Here is a 10,335-nt window from a genome sequence, read left to right as displayed (position 1 = left end):
TATATATATATCATTAAATATTTTATAAAAAATTTTCATCTTATAATTAATATGTAATATTTTATTATATCTATAATACAAAAGTGAAAAATTTTTATAAAATATTTCATAAGATTTTTTTCATAATTCTTAATAATACCCTTTAAAAAAATAGTGGCAAGTCTTATTGGGTGCTACTTAGGTGGGCCTATACTAATGGAAACCCAACATATAGATTTCAGCCTAAAGTTGGGCGGACTTCTAACCAAAATCAATTTATAGTTTGAGATTAAATCTTTTTGTTAAAAAATTATTATAAGTTATCATATTATTTTTTAAATTTTTTTGTATGACTTTTCATAAAATATTAAAATAATTTATTATCAAACTAGGTTAATAACTAGAATTGAATTATAAGGGATTGGTTAAATAGTAACGATTTGATGATAAGATTTAAGATTTTGAATTTAAATCAATTCAAGAAGTCATTAAATTTGTACATAAATGGGTCCAAATATCTAACTATAAAAATAAAAAAAATCATAATCAGAATTGAGAAAATGCCATGGAATTAGGCCTTCTTTTAAGAATTTTTTTACAAATTAAACACTTCATATATAGATGATGGACGACCTTACAGTGACCATGGGCCACCTATCTACATGTGGATTTAACAAGAGCACCGCACATATTAATGTTAGGTTTTATAAGAGAAATATAAAATAAAATAAAATAAAATGTTATAAAATTTTAAGTAATAATATAGTGCGGTGGGTAACAAAATAAAAAAAGTGATTTACTTTAATGTAAGTATGTTTTAATTTTGAAATCTTATTTTACAAATAGTATAAACTTAGTTTTGTCTTATAATACTTTGTGATTGATATGTTATAACTTAATGTATGTAATTACATAATATACAATAAAACACCACAAACTAATTCAAAAAAATCTTCATGAAAATTTTCTAATCTTTTTTACATGAAACATGGCGTTATACATTTTATTTCCTACCAGTTGATCATTTCAAATCAAAGTTGTCATTAAAATCACAATCACAACAGCTAGGCAGTACTGTGCTTTTACTATTGAAAATTTTCATTCACAACACAAAATAAGATACAACCTTTTTTTATTAGTTTTTGTGTAATTTGAAGAATGGATTTTCAATTTTTCATTTAAGTTTCTACCTCATGTAGAGAGTTGTATTTGATTTTATGTTGAATTTTATGGGTTAATTTTTGGGGCTCCCTATGGCGAGAACTGGAGGGAGTTGAGGAAGATTGCAGTGTTGGAGCTTTTGAGTGACAAAAGGGTCCAAGGATTCGAAGTAATTCGCGACAAAGAAGTGAATTCTATGGTTGATTCAATAGCTTATTCTATTAATCCAATCAATCTCAGTGAATTGACCCTTTTGTTGGGATCTGGGATCCCGCCCAAGACCTTATAGAAATCATTGCAAGCAGAAAAACACACCCACACACGAGGAGACACAATATTTTACGTGGTTCGGCCCAATGCCTACGTCCACGGGAGAGTAACCGGTTATCACTATACCAATCAATAGAGGAGGAGCTCACACTCTCCTCACTCAGCCACTCACCCGTCTCCCTCGCTCACACCGAGGGAGACGGTCTCTCCGCCTCACATCTCTCGCACTCTTTGGTTCACGGTTTTCTTCCTCTCTTACTTACTCACACTTTGGCCTCTCCTCTCAACCTCCATTTATAGGTGAGGGAGTAGGTGGGAGTGCCATTGGGTAGCCTCCATGCTTGACTTCGGCAGCCTCCTTCTTTGACATGGTTGGTAGCCTACTTCCTTGTTGACCAACCAAGGTGTGTTCACAAGACAATTTCCCCCTCACATGGGGTGAATTCAACAAATCACCCCCTCAACCCATGTGAGGTGATCCACTGCACACACTGCTGCTAATCTTGTCACGCCCAAATTCAACATAGTCTGCATCTCCTCACTGAGACGCTGCATCCCCTGAAGCTAGAGATAAAACACCAGAGATACAAGAGGAGGAGGGAATCCGACATCCTCAACTCAACTCACACCACTCTCTGATTTGGAGAGAGCCACTGCTCCTATCTCCCACAGATCTCTTCCATGCTTCCTGTCTCGGATGTCTATACCTGCTATCCTTGAACTTGCGCAACCAAGATATCCGACACCCCCTGATTGGATGTCCTGCACCCCCCGCTTGGATGCCCTTGACTATCATGCAACTCCTTGCATGATGAACACTGGAGCAACTAGAAAACTTCAGAGTTTGACACATCAACATCTTCAAGTTTCCTTGCTCGGAGCTTATTTCTGAACAACCAGCCTTTGCCCTTCTGCACTTCTGAACAACCTCCTGGCGTTTCCACATACGCTTGTTGTCTGTGCTGCAATCCCTGATGTTCGGTTCTGTCTCACTTGTCCGTACTGATGTTTGACAGTTAGCCCTTCTGTCAAGACAACTTCCACCGGTCTGTACAAGTTACCACTATGCAACTCCGTGCATAGTGCTCGCATCCATGGCTTCTGGTCTCCCTGCGTCAAGCTTGCTTGAGAGATCTGCATCAACTCTATCATCTGCTGCCATGGAACTAAAGAAACCACCATAGAGAAATAAGACTTGCCACTCCTTGGCACGCACTCTTGCGTTTTACCTGTCTCAATTTCTCTGTCTAGAAGTTCCTGTGAACTGTCAACAACCCGCTGCTGCACACTCTTCTCGCGCCTCTGTACGACACTCTAGCGTACCCTTGCACTGTTGCACGTCTGCAATTGTACTTCTGCGCTTAGTATGCTCCTCTGCATCTATTGTTCTACATGTCCACATACCATTAGTACCTTCTCGTATACAGTAGCTCCAACAGCCACAGTATTTCCCTGAGCCTGTACTGGTTGCCAAATCATCTATCCGTCGATGAATGGTCTTCTCTTTTGATTGAACCAGATCCTCCAATCACCTCAACAACCAGGAAAGTTCCCAGGAAAGACTGGTGGGGTCACAACCGGTCCCACTTAAGAACCAGTCTCCTTAGACAGTGTCTTTTTGACAGAACTTTCCTAGACCTTTGATCTTGAGATAATCATGTCTGCAATCCTCTGATCGCCCCTGACCAATCCTGATCTCCCTCGATCTGCCATTTGATCAAGCCTGATCTCCTCTGGTCTTCAATGATCTATCTCAATCTGTATCTGGTTGTCCAATCTGGTCAGAATCTGCCCATTCTAACCTCGTCAGTGAATCCGCAGCGTTCCACAATATCCGGCAACCTTCCTTCGAGTATTGAAGATGGCAAACACCCATGTTTTGACAATCTATCCAAACCGTTCAGAATTTCACTATTCTGACCTCGCGGTTGCGTCCGGAGCGGTCCGTTTAGCTAGGACCAACCTTCGCTGCACTTCAAGGGACCTCACTGAAAACTTTCCCCGAAAACTGGGCCACACCACAATTTTCTGAAAATTCTGGGCCAAATTGTAATTTTCAGAAGTTCAAGAAATATTCCGTGTACCAACGAAATATTCCATCCACTGTCTCTAACGCCGTCTGCCACTCTAATCTGCCTTCTTTTTACAGAAACTCCGTCTCCAAAATCTGACCGTACGGATGTGTCCGGAATACTCCAAATAGTCGGAAACCACTATTGGATCACCAAAAACGGACTCCCAATGGCTTCGATCTAGCCAAAACATTTTGTACGCCTCAGATCTGCGGCTGCACCGTAGCCGCGAAGCACTGGATCCTTCCTCCTGCCTCTGGTTGACTGGTCAACACCACGCTGACGTGGCAGACACGTGGCTGCCACGTGGATGACACGTGGCGGAGATTATGACACGTCGCTGCTGACGTGGGTCCACGTGGCGTGCGCGTGGGCCTGGCGCGTGTCACGGACGCGCGTCTGCTCAGTCACCTTCTTCCTCTCGCCGCGCGTGTGGCGCGTGCCTGCGACTGGGCCGACGCGCCGGCTGCCTTCACGGCGCGTGGAGGCGCGTGCCGAGACTGGTTCTCACGCGCCTTCTTCAGGCGGCGCGTGGGGGCGCGTGCCAACTCCTCTGGGTGTCTGCTTTATATGGTTGGACTCCTCTTCTCGAGCCCTTGCTCCTGGTATGCTCAAAACCTGATTTCGAGCAACTTGATTTCTGGGCAGTTTCGAACACCACGCTGTTTTTGTTCCGAAACGCCACCGACGAGGCTCTGATACCACTTGTTGGGATCTGGGATCCCGCCCAAGACCTTATAGAAATCATTGCAAGCAGAAAAACACACCCACACACGAGGAGACACAATATTTTACGTGGTTCGGCCCAATGCCTACGTCCACGGGAGAGTAACCGGTTATCACTATACCAATCAATAGAGGAGGAGCTCACACTCTCCTCACTCAGCCACTCACCCGTCTCCCTCGCTCACACCGAGGGAGACGGTCTCTCCGCCTCACATCTCTCGCACTCTTTGGTTCACGGTTTTCTTCCTCTCTTACTTACTCACACTTTGGCCTCTCCTCTCAACCTCCATTTATAGGTGAGGGAGTAGGTGGGAGTGCCATTGGGTAGCCTCCATGCTTGACTTCGGCAGCCTCCTTCTTTGACATGGTTGGTAGCCTACTTCCTTGTTGACCAACCAAGGTGTGTTCACAAGACAATTTCCCCCTCACATGGGGTGAATTCAACACATTTTGCTAGCAAACAATGTTAATGCCAAGTTGCTTTTGGGAAGAAGAATAGTAGTGATGGAAAGGACAAAAGAAAGAGCAAGTTTCATGAGATTTTGAATGAAACACAACACTTGTTGGGTGGTTTTTGTGTTGCTGATTTTTTTCCATGGATGGGGTGGTTGAACAAGTTCAATGGTATTGGATCTATGGTTGAAAAGAATTTCAAAGAATTGGACAAATACTATGATTAAATGATAGAGGAACACCTTGACACCAATAGGCCTAAACTTGAGCATGAAGACTTTGTTGATGTTCTACTAAGACTACAAAAGGACCCAACTCAGGAAATTGCTCTTGGAAATGAACACATCAAGGGTGTCCTTACAGTATGTTATCTCTTTTCTTTTCTTTTTCTTTATGTTTTATCCTTAATATTTTGTGATTTTTGTATTATTTCTTGTTTTGAGGTTTTTTGAACGGTCCATATAAATATCGATCACCTACACAAGGCACAAGAAAAATATCAGTGGCATTGATATGGTGTTGGCCTAAGACTCAAGGCTCAAATTAGATGTGCCTAGCTTCTTTTTTTTTTGGGTTATAATTTGGGAATTTTTGACTGAAATGAGATAAATGAAAAAAAAAAAAAAAGAAGAAGAAGAAGAAGAAGAAGGAGAAGAAAATTAATGCTTAAATGAAGTCTAACTCTTTCTGGTCACCTTGTTCATTCTATGGGAAAATTCATTAAAATAAAATAAAAAGAAAATATTGTCAAGGTCACTAATCATGTTGCTGCTCATAAAATAGTCATATTTTTCATGTAAAATATGAGAAATCCTTGTCAAGTCACTAATCATGCTCCAACTCATGAAACACTGACATGTAAAATAAGACAAATCCTAAACTAGTTACATGTAAAATAAATCAAATTCTAAACTAGTGATGAATTTTAATTTGTAATTATGTAGTGATTCTGTTGAGAAGGCGTGTGGAGGATATAAATAATAAAGTTACTCCTCTCTCTAACTACTTAATATTTTAAATGAGTTAGTTGTTAATGATTCAACAATAATTATGCCATAGATCATGTGTGCATTATTGCGGCAACCTTCTCTATAGAAGTAGCTATTTACACATGGCTCTCAAAGTGTAAAAAAAGGATCCAGATCTTCACTATTACATGGTTTATCTAATGGTTTAATAGTTCCTTGCAAGCCACAAAAGCTGACATAGATGTTGTGGTTTGAACATTTTGCAGGACATGTTCATTGCAGGCACAGATACTTCCTCAGCCATACTAGTATGGACAATGAGTGAGCTATGAAAAAGTCCCAAGATGAGGTGAGAAGTGTTGCCAAAGAAAAACCAAAGGTTGAAGAAAGTGATCTCTCAAAACTCACATACCTAAAAATGATAATAAAGGAAGGGCTAAGACTCCATCCACCAGTCCCATTGCTGGTTCCGCGAGAAACCACAGAGCGATGCACGGTTGGAGGGTACGAAATACCCTCCAAACCACGTGTTTTGGTGAACGTGAAAGTGATAGGAATGCACTTGGCATATTGGGCGAATCCAAGTGAGTTTAGGCCCGAGAGGTTTGCGGATGGCTCGGTTGAACTTTGAGTGGTTGCCATTTGGGGCAGGGCGGAGGAGTTGTCCTGCAATTAATTTTGCTGTTCCATTAGTTGAGCTTGCTTTGGCAAATCTTTTGCATAGATTCAATTGGGCATTGCCTGACGGGGTGAGAGAAGAAGATATTGATATGGATGAAGCATTTGGGCTTACAATGCATAAGAAAATCCCTCTTTGCCTTATTGCTTCCCCTGCAAACATCTAAGGATGGATAGATAGTGAAGAGATAATTTGGGTGTTTGGAAAGTGGCTATTTTACAGGCTTTTTAATTTTTTGACTGTTTTAGTAGGCTATTTTAGTTTTTATGTTTGGGAAGATAGGATGGATTTTTATTTGAGTTGTGTATTGAAAAATGTGTTTGAAATAATGTTTGAAACTGAAATGACAAATTTGTCCCTAACTTTATTTTTTCCAAAACAGGTCTAAAGGGGCAAAATTGTCATTTACTTCTGAAATGATAGGGCTGTCACTACTTGTCCCTAGGCTGAAACCACTAAGTGCTATATATATATATATATATATTTAAATCATTGGGTTGGAGTGTGGCTAAAATGTTTTTTTGTATTGGAGGCTATTTTAGCCTTAACTTTTGGTTCCCAAACACCCCCAATAGTATTAAGGGCATGTTTGATTAAGGTTATCACAGTATTAAGGGTATAAAAGGTTTTAAGGGTATGTTTGATTAATAGTATTATAGTATTGGATTGAGATTCTTAGTTTGGACTCATGATCCTATGTTTGTTACAAATTTTATTAATCGGATTATATATACGGCAAATATTCAATCCGATGAAATTGACGAATTTTTAATATTGAGAGAGGCTGGAGATCATAATTTCAAGTATGAAAGTAAAAATATAAAATAAATACGTAACAAATGGTTATCTTACTAATTTAATTAGGTAACTAATCCTACACTAATTCATAAAATTATTGATCATTTCCCTATTAATCTTGCTAATTAAACAAAGCATAAGTAACGGCAACGGTGACGCTGACGCAATTGCTGGTAATGATGGGCAACAACAAATCCAACTTCGACATATGTAAATTAGGCAACACTAGTAGGCGGTTTTTGAAACATAAATTTGGGTAGGTATTTGGAGGGATCTGGGAATCCTATTGTGTTCTCTTGTGAAGTGTCGTTTCGAGTCTCTTTCAATAATTCAAATCGTTCATATTGTAGGGTTCGTTGAGTAGATCATTCATGCAAAAAATCAAGTTGATTTGATATCTACAGTCCTATAACAAAAATACATTTGTTTTTATAAAAATTAACGATTAACATAACTTTCAAAAAAAATTAAAAACAATTAGGACATAATCATGATGTTACGAATATTCGATTAACTTGATTTTTTATGTGGATAATATTCTTGACGAATCCTATAATATGACGGTTCAGATTATCGAAAAACATTCAAGACGGCCTCCCACAAAGGGACACAGCAGCACCCTCAAGTCCGTATTTGGAGAGGGAAATGAAAAGGCAAAGAAAATGGAGAGAGTTTTAATTTATATTTCATTCACTCTTTGTTCACATTTTTCTTTTTATTTTTAAATTTCTATCTAAATTTATGGTTTAAATAGAGTCTAGGATGCATGGGAGAATTTACCTAGTTTGGCATCTCTAAAAAAATCCAAAAAACTAAAAAGTTACTAAAAAGTTAAAAAGTTATCACTATTCACAAATATAAAAATATAAAAAAATTAATTTATATATGTTGGGCCAGTGGGGGCCCACCACAGATCCCGTTTTAATAATCCGAACCGTCAATATGTAAAACTCATCGAGTACTATATGCCTGTAAAAAATTACGTTAATCGGATATGGATAGCTACATGATTAAATCAATTTTGTATGAAAAATAGATGGCGTTATAGTTAACGATTGACAAAAAACTAACACGCTCAAACAACTATCGATATCTGATCAACGTGATTTTTTACAAATATATAGTACTCGACGAGTTCTACATATTGACCGGTTCCGATTAGCAAAATGGGATCCGTGGTGGGCCCACACGGGCTGAACAACACCGTCCAATTCAAGCCCGAAAAGGAGACAACCATTTTCCATCTCCTAATCACTGGCTACACTGCTAGGTACTGTACGGGCTACTCAATAACTTCTCCTATACACTTATTTATATAATTTTTTAATATACATTTTTTCGTAAAAAGTCAAAAAATTAATCCAAACATCTATCTTTTTTTTCTTAACTTTTTTATTTAAAAAAATAAAAAATACACTTATTTAGAATATCTCAAACAACCTCGTGTGTATGGAAATAATGAGGAACCTGGCTCTAGAATATTGATAATATAGCGAGAACAATTTTAAGTTTATGTTTTTACTCACAATAATACTATATATCTAAAAAATTTACTCAAAAATATAATTAAAAATTAGGTAAATTACATTTTAATCCTCTCTGGTTTATCAAAAAAACATAGAGCTCCCTTACAATTTCATTTATAACACTTTAACCTCTAGACTTTATACTAGAGTACAATTTCGAACAGACGTAATAGAAGTTGTAAAAAATCTAAATTATCTTATTTTTTCTCTAATTTTCTTTTTAATGCCATTACAAACCAAAACATTCTCTCTTTACTTTTATTTTCTCTCATTTCTTTCTTATCCCATAGCAAATCGCACAACTCTTACACCATCACCAAATACATATCTTTTTCTCTAAAAGTTAAACCAAAACAAACACTCATCTCTCTCTAGACCCAAACAAACAGTCCATAGTTACCCAAACACTCCGTCAGCTCACCTGATGCAACCCAATTAATTGGACCATAGCAACAATACAAAAAATTTTAAATAATTCTTCTAATAAGTATTCAGTAGTACTAGGTGTCACGGACTGGGCGCTTGTCATCCTCCCGAGAAGTCGGCTCCGCGAGTGGTACTGCGTACCCCCGTGCATTATGCCCGAAGACCAACCCAGGAGATGCGATAGGGATCTACCTTGCCTGCCTTGCCGCTCACAAACTAATGAACCTAATGCGCTTGCAAAGTGCTTGGTGTAGAACTCGCATCCCTAATAAGTCGGTACGTGACATGCTACCACCGCCAGTCCCTGACGCCCTCGTCAGAGGGACATTACCCTGCCTGCCCCCATGCTTGTCCGTTCCCCTACCCACGGGAAACCCGCCCCGCGCGGACACCACCCTTGGTGCAGACCCCACAATGAGGGTGCTTGGTGTAAGTCCCACGTACTGTCCCCATCACAGTGCCCCTAGGCTGGCTCTGATACCACTTGTCACGGACTGGGCGCTTGTCATCCTCCCGAGAAGCCGGCTCCACGAGTGGTACTGCGTACCCCGTGCATTATGCCCGAGGACCAACCCAGGAGATGCGATAGGGATCTACCCTGCCTGCCTTGCTGCTCACAAACTAATGAACCTAATGCGTTTGTAAGGTGCTTGGTGTAGAACTCGCATCCCTAATGAGTCGGTACATGACACAGGAAAGAACTTGAAGAACTTGAGCTGAGAGGGGATTCATGTTTGCTTGTATATAAACAAAAGACGGCCATCAGCCCACCCTCCGCTTTGGTGGAACCGCCGCCTCCGAGCACATTCAACTCAAGGGAGCATTCCAGCCATTTATAACAACTAAAAAGAAAAAGTTATATTTATGTATATGTATCTATATGTTTATTGTATGGGTTCTTGCCTGAGAGGAGAAAAGAAACAGTTAGAACTATTGGTTTGGTACCCATTTCAAGAACTCACAAGAAGAGTTTCATAAAAAATAGCCAAAAAAAAAAAATCAAAAAGGATAAGGAATTTATGAATATAGTACATACCCATTAGAGATGGAGATGGTAATGGCGATGATACTGGCCGACAAAAGTGGAGACCATGGAGATGATGATTGGATACAGAATTTTGAAGATGATGGATAATTTGTGGATTAACTTTATCTATTCTATTATTGAAGTGTAAGTCTAAATTGGTTTAATAAACCATTCTTATCCTTATGTCAAGTTGTAACTTTATATATGTTAAAATAAAATTAAAAAATTATTATAATAGTATGAATAAATT

At 39.0% G+C, this 10,335-nt stretch overlaps 1 pseudogene across 1 annotated transcript; it reads left to right on the top strand.

Moving 5' to 3' along the window:
- Positions 1 to 1,219: 1,219 nt before the first annotated feature.
- LOC114312165 (strychnine-11-hydroxylase-like) lies at positions 1,220 to 6,586 on the top strand (annotated as a pseudogene). Its single transcript, XR_014365516.1, has 4 exons — positions 1,220 to 1,408; positions 1,474 to 1,486; positions 4,686 to 5,023; positions 5,896 to 6,586. The product of XR_014365516.1 is annotated as a strychnine-11-hydroxylase-like (transcript).
- The last annotated feature ends 3,749 nt before the right edge of the window (positions 6,587 to 10,335 follow it).

Source organism: Camellia sinensis, chromosome 4 (assembly GCF_055761805.1).
Source record: "Camellia sinensis isolate YWXY chromosome 4, ASM5576180v1, whole genome shotgun sequence".
NCBI lineage: Eukaryota > Viridiplantae > Streptophyta > Magnoliopsida > Ericales > Theaceae > Camellia > Camellia sinensis.
Note: the sequence above shows the minus strand (reverse complement) of the source record. Positions and strands in the feature narration are given on the sequence as shown.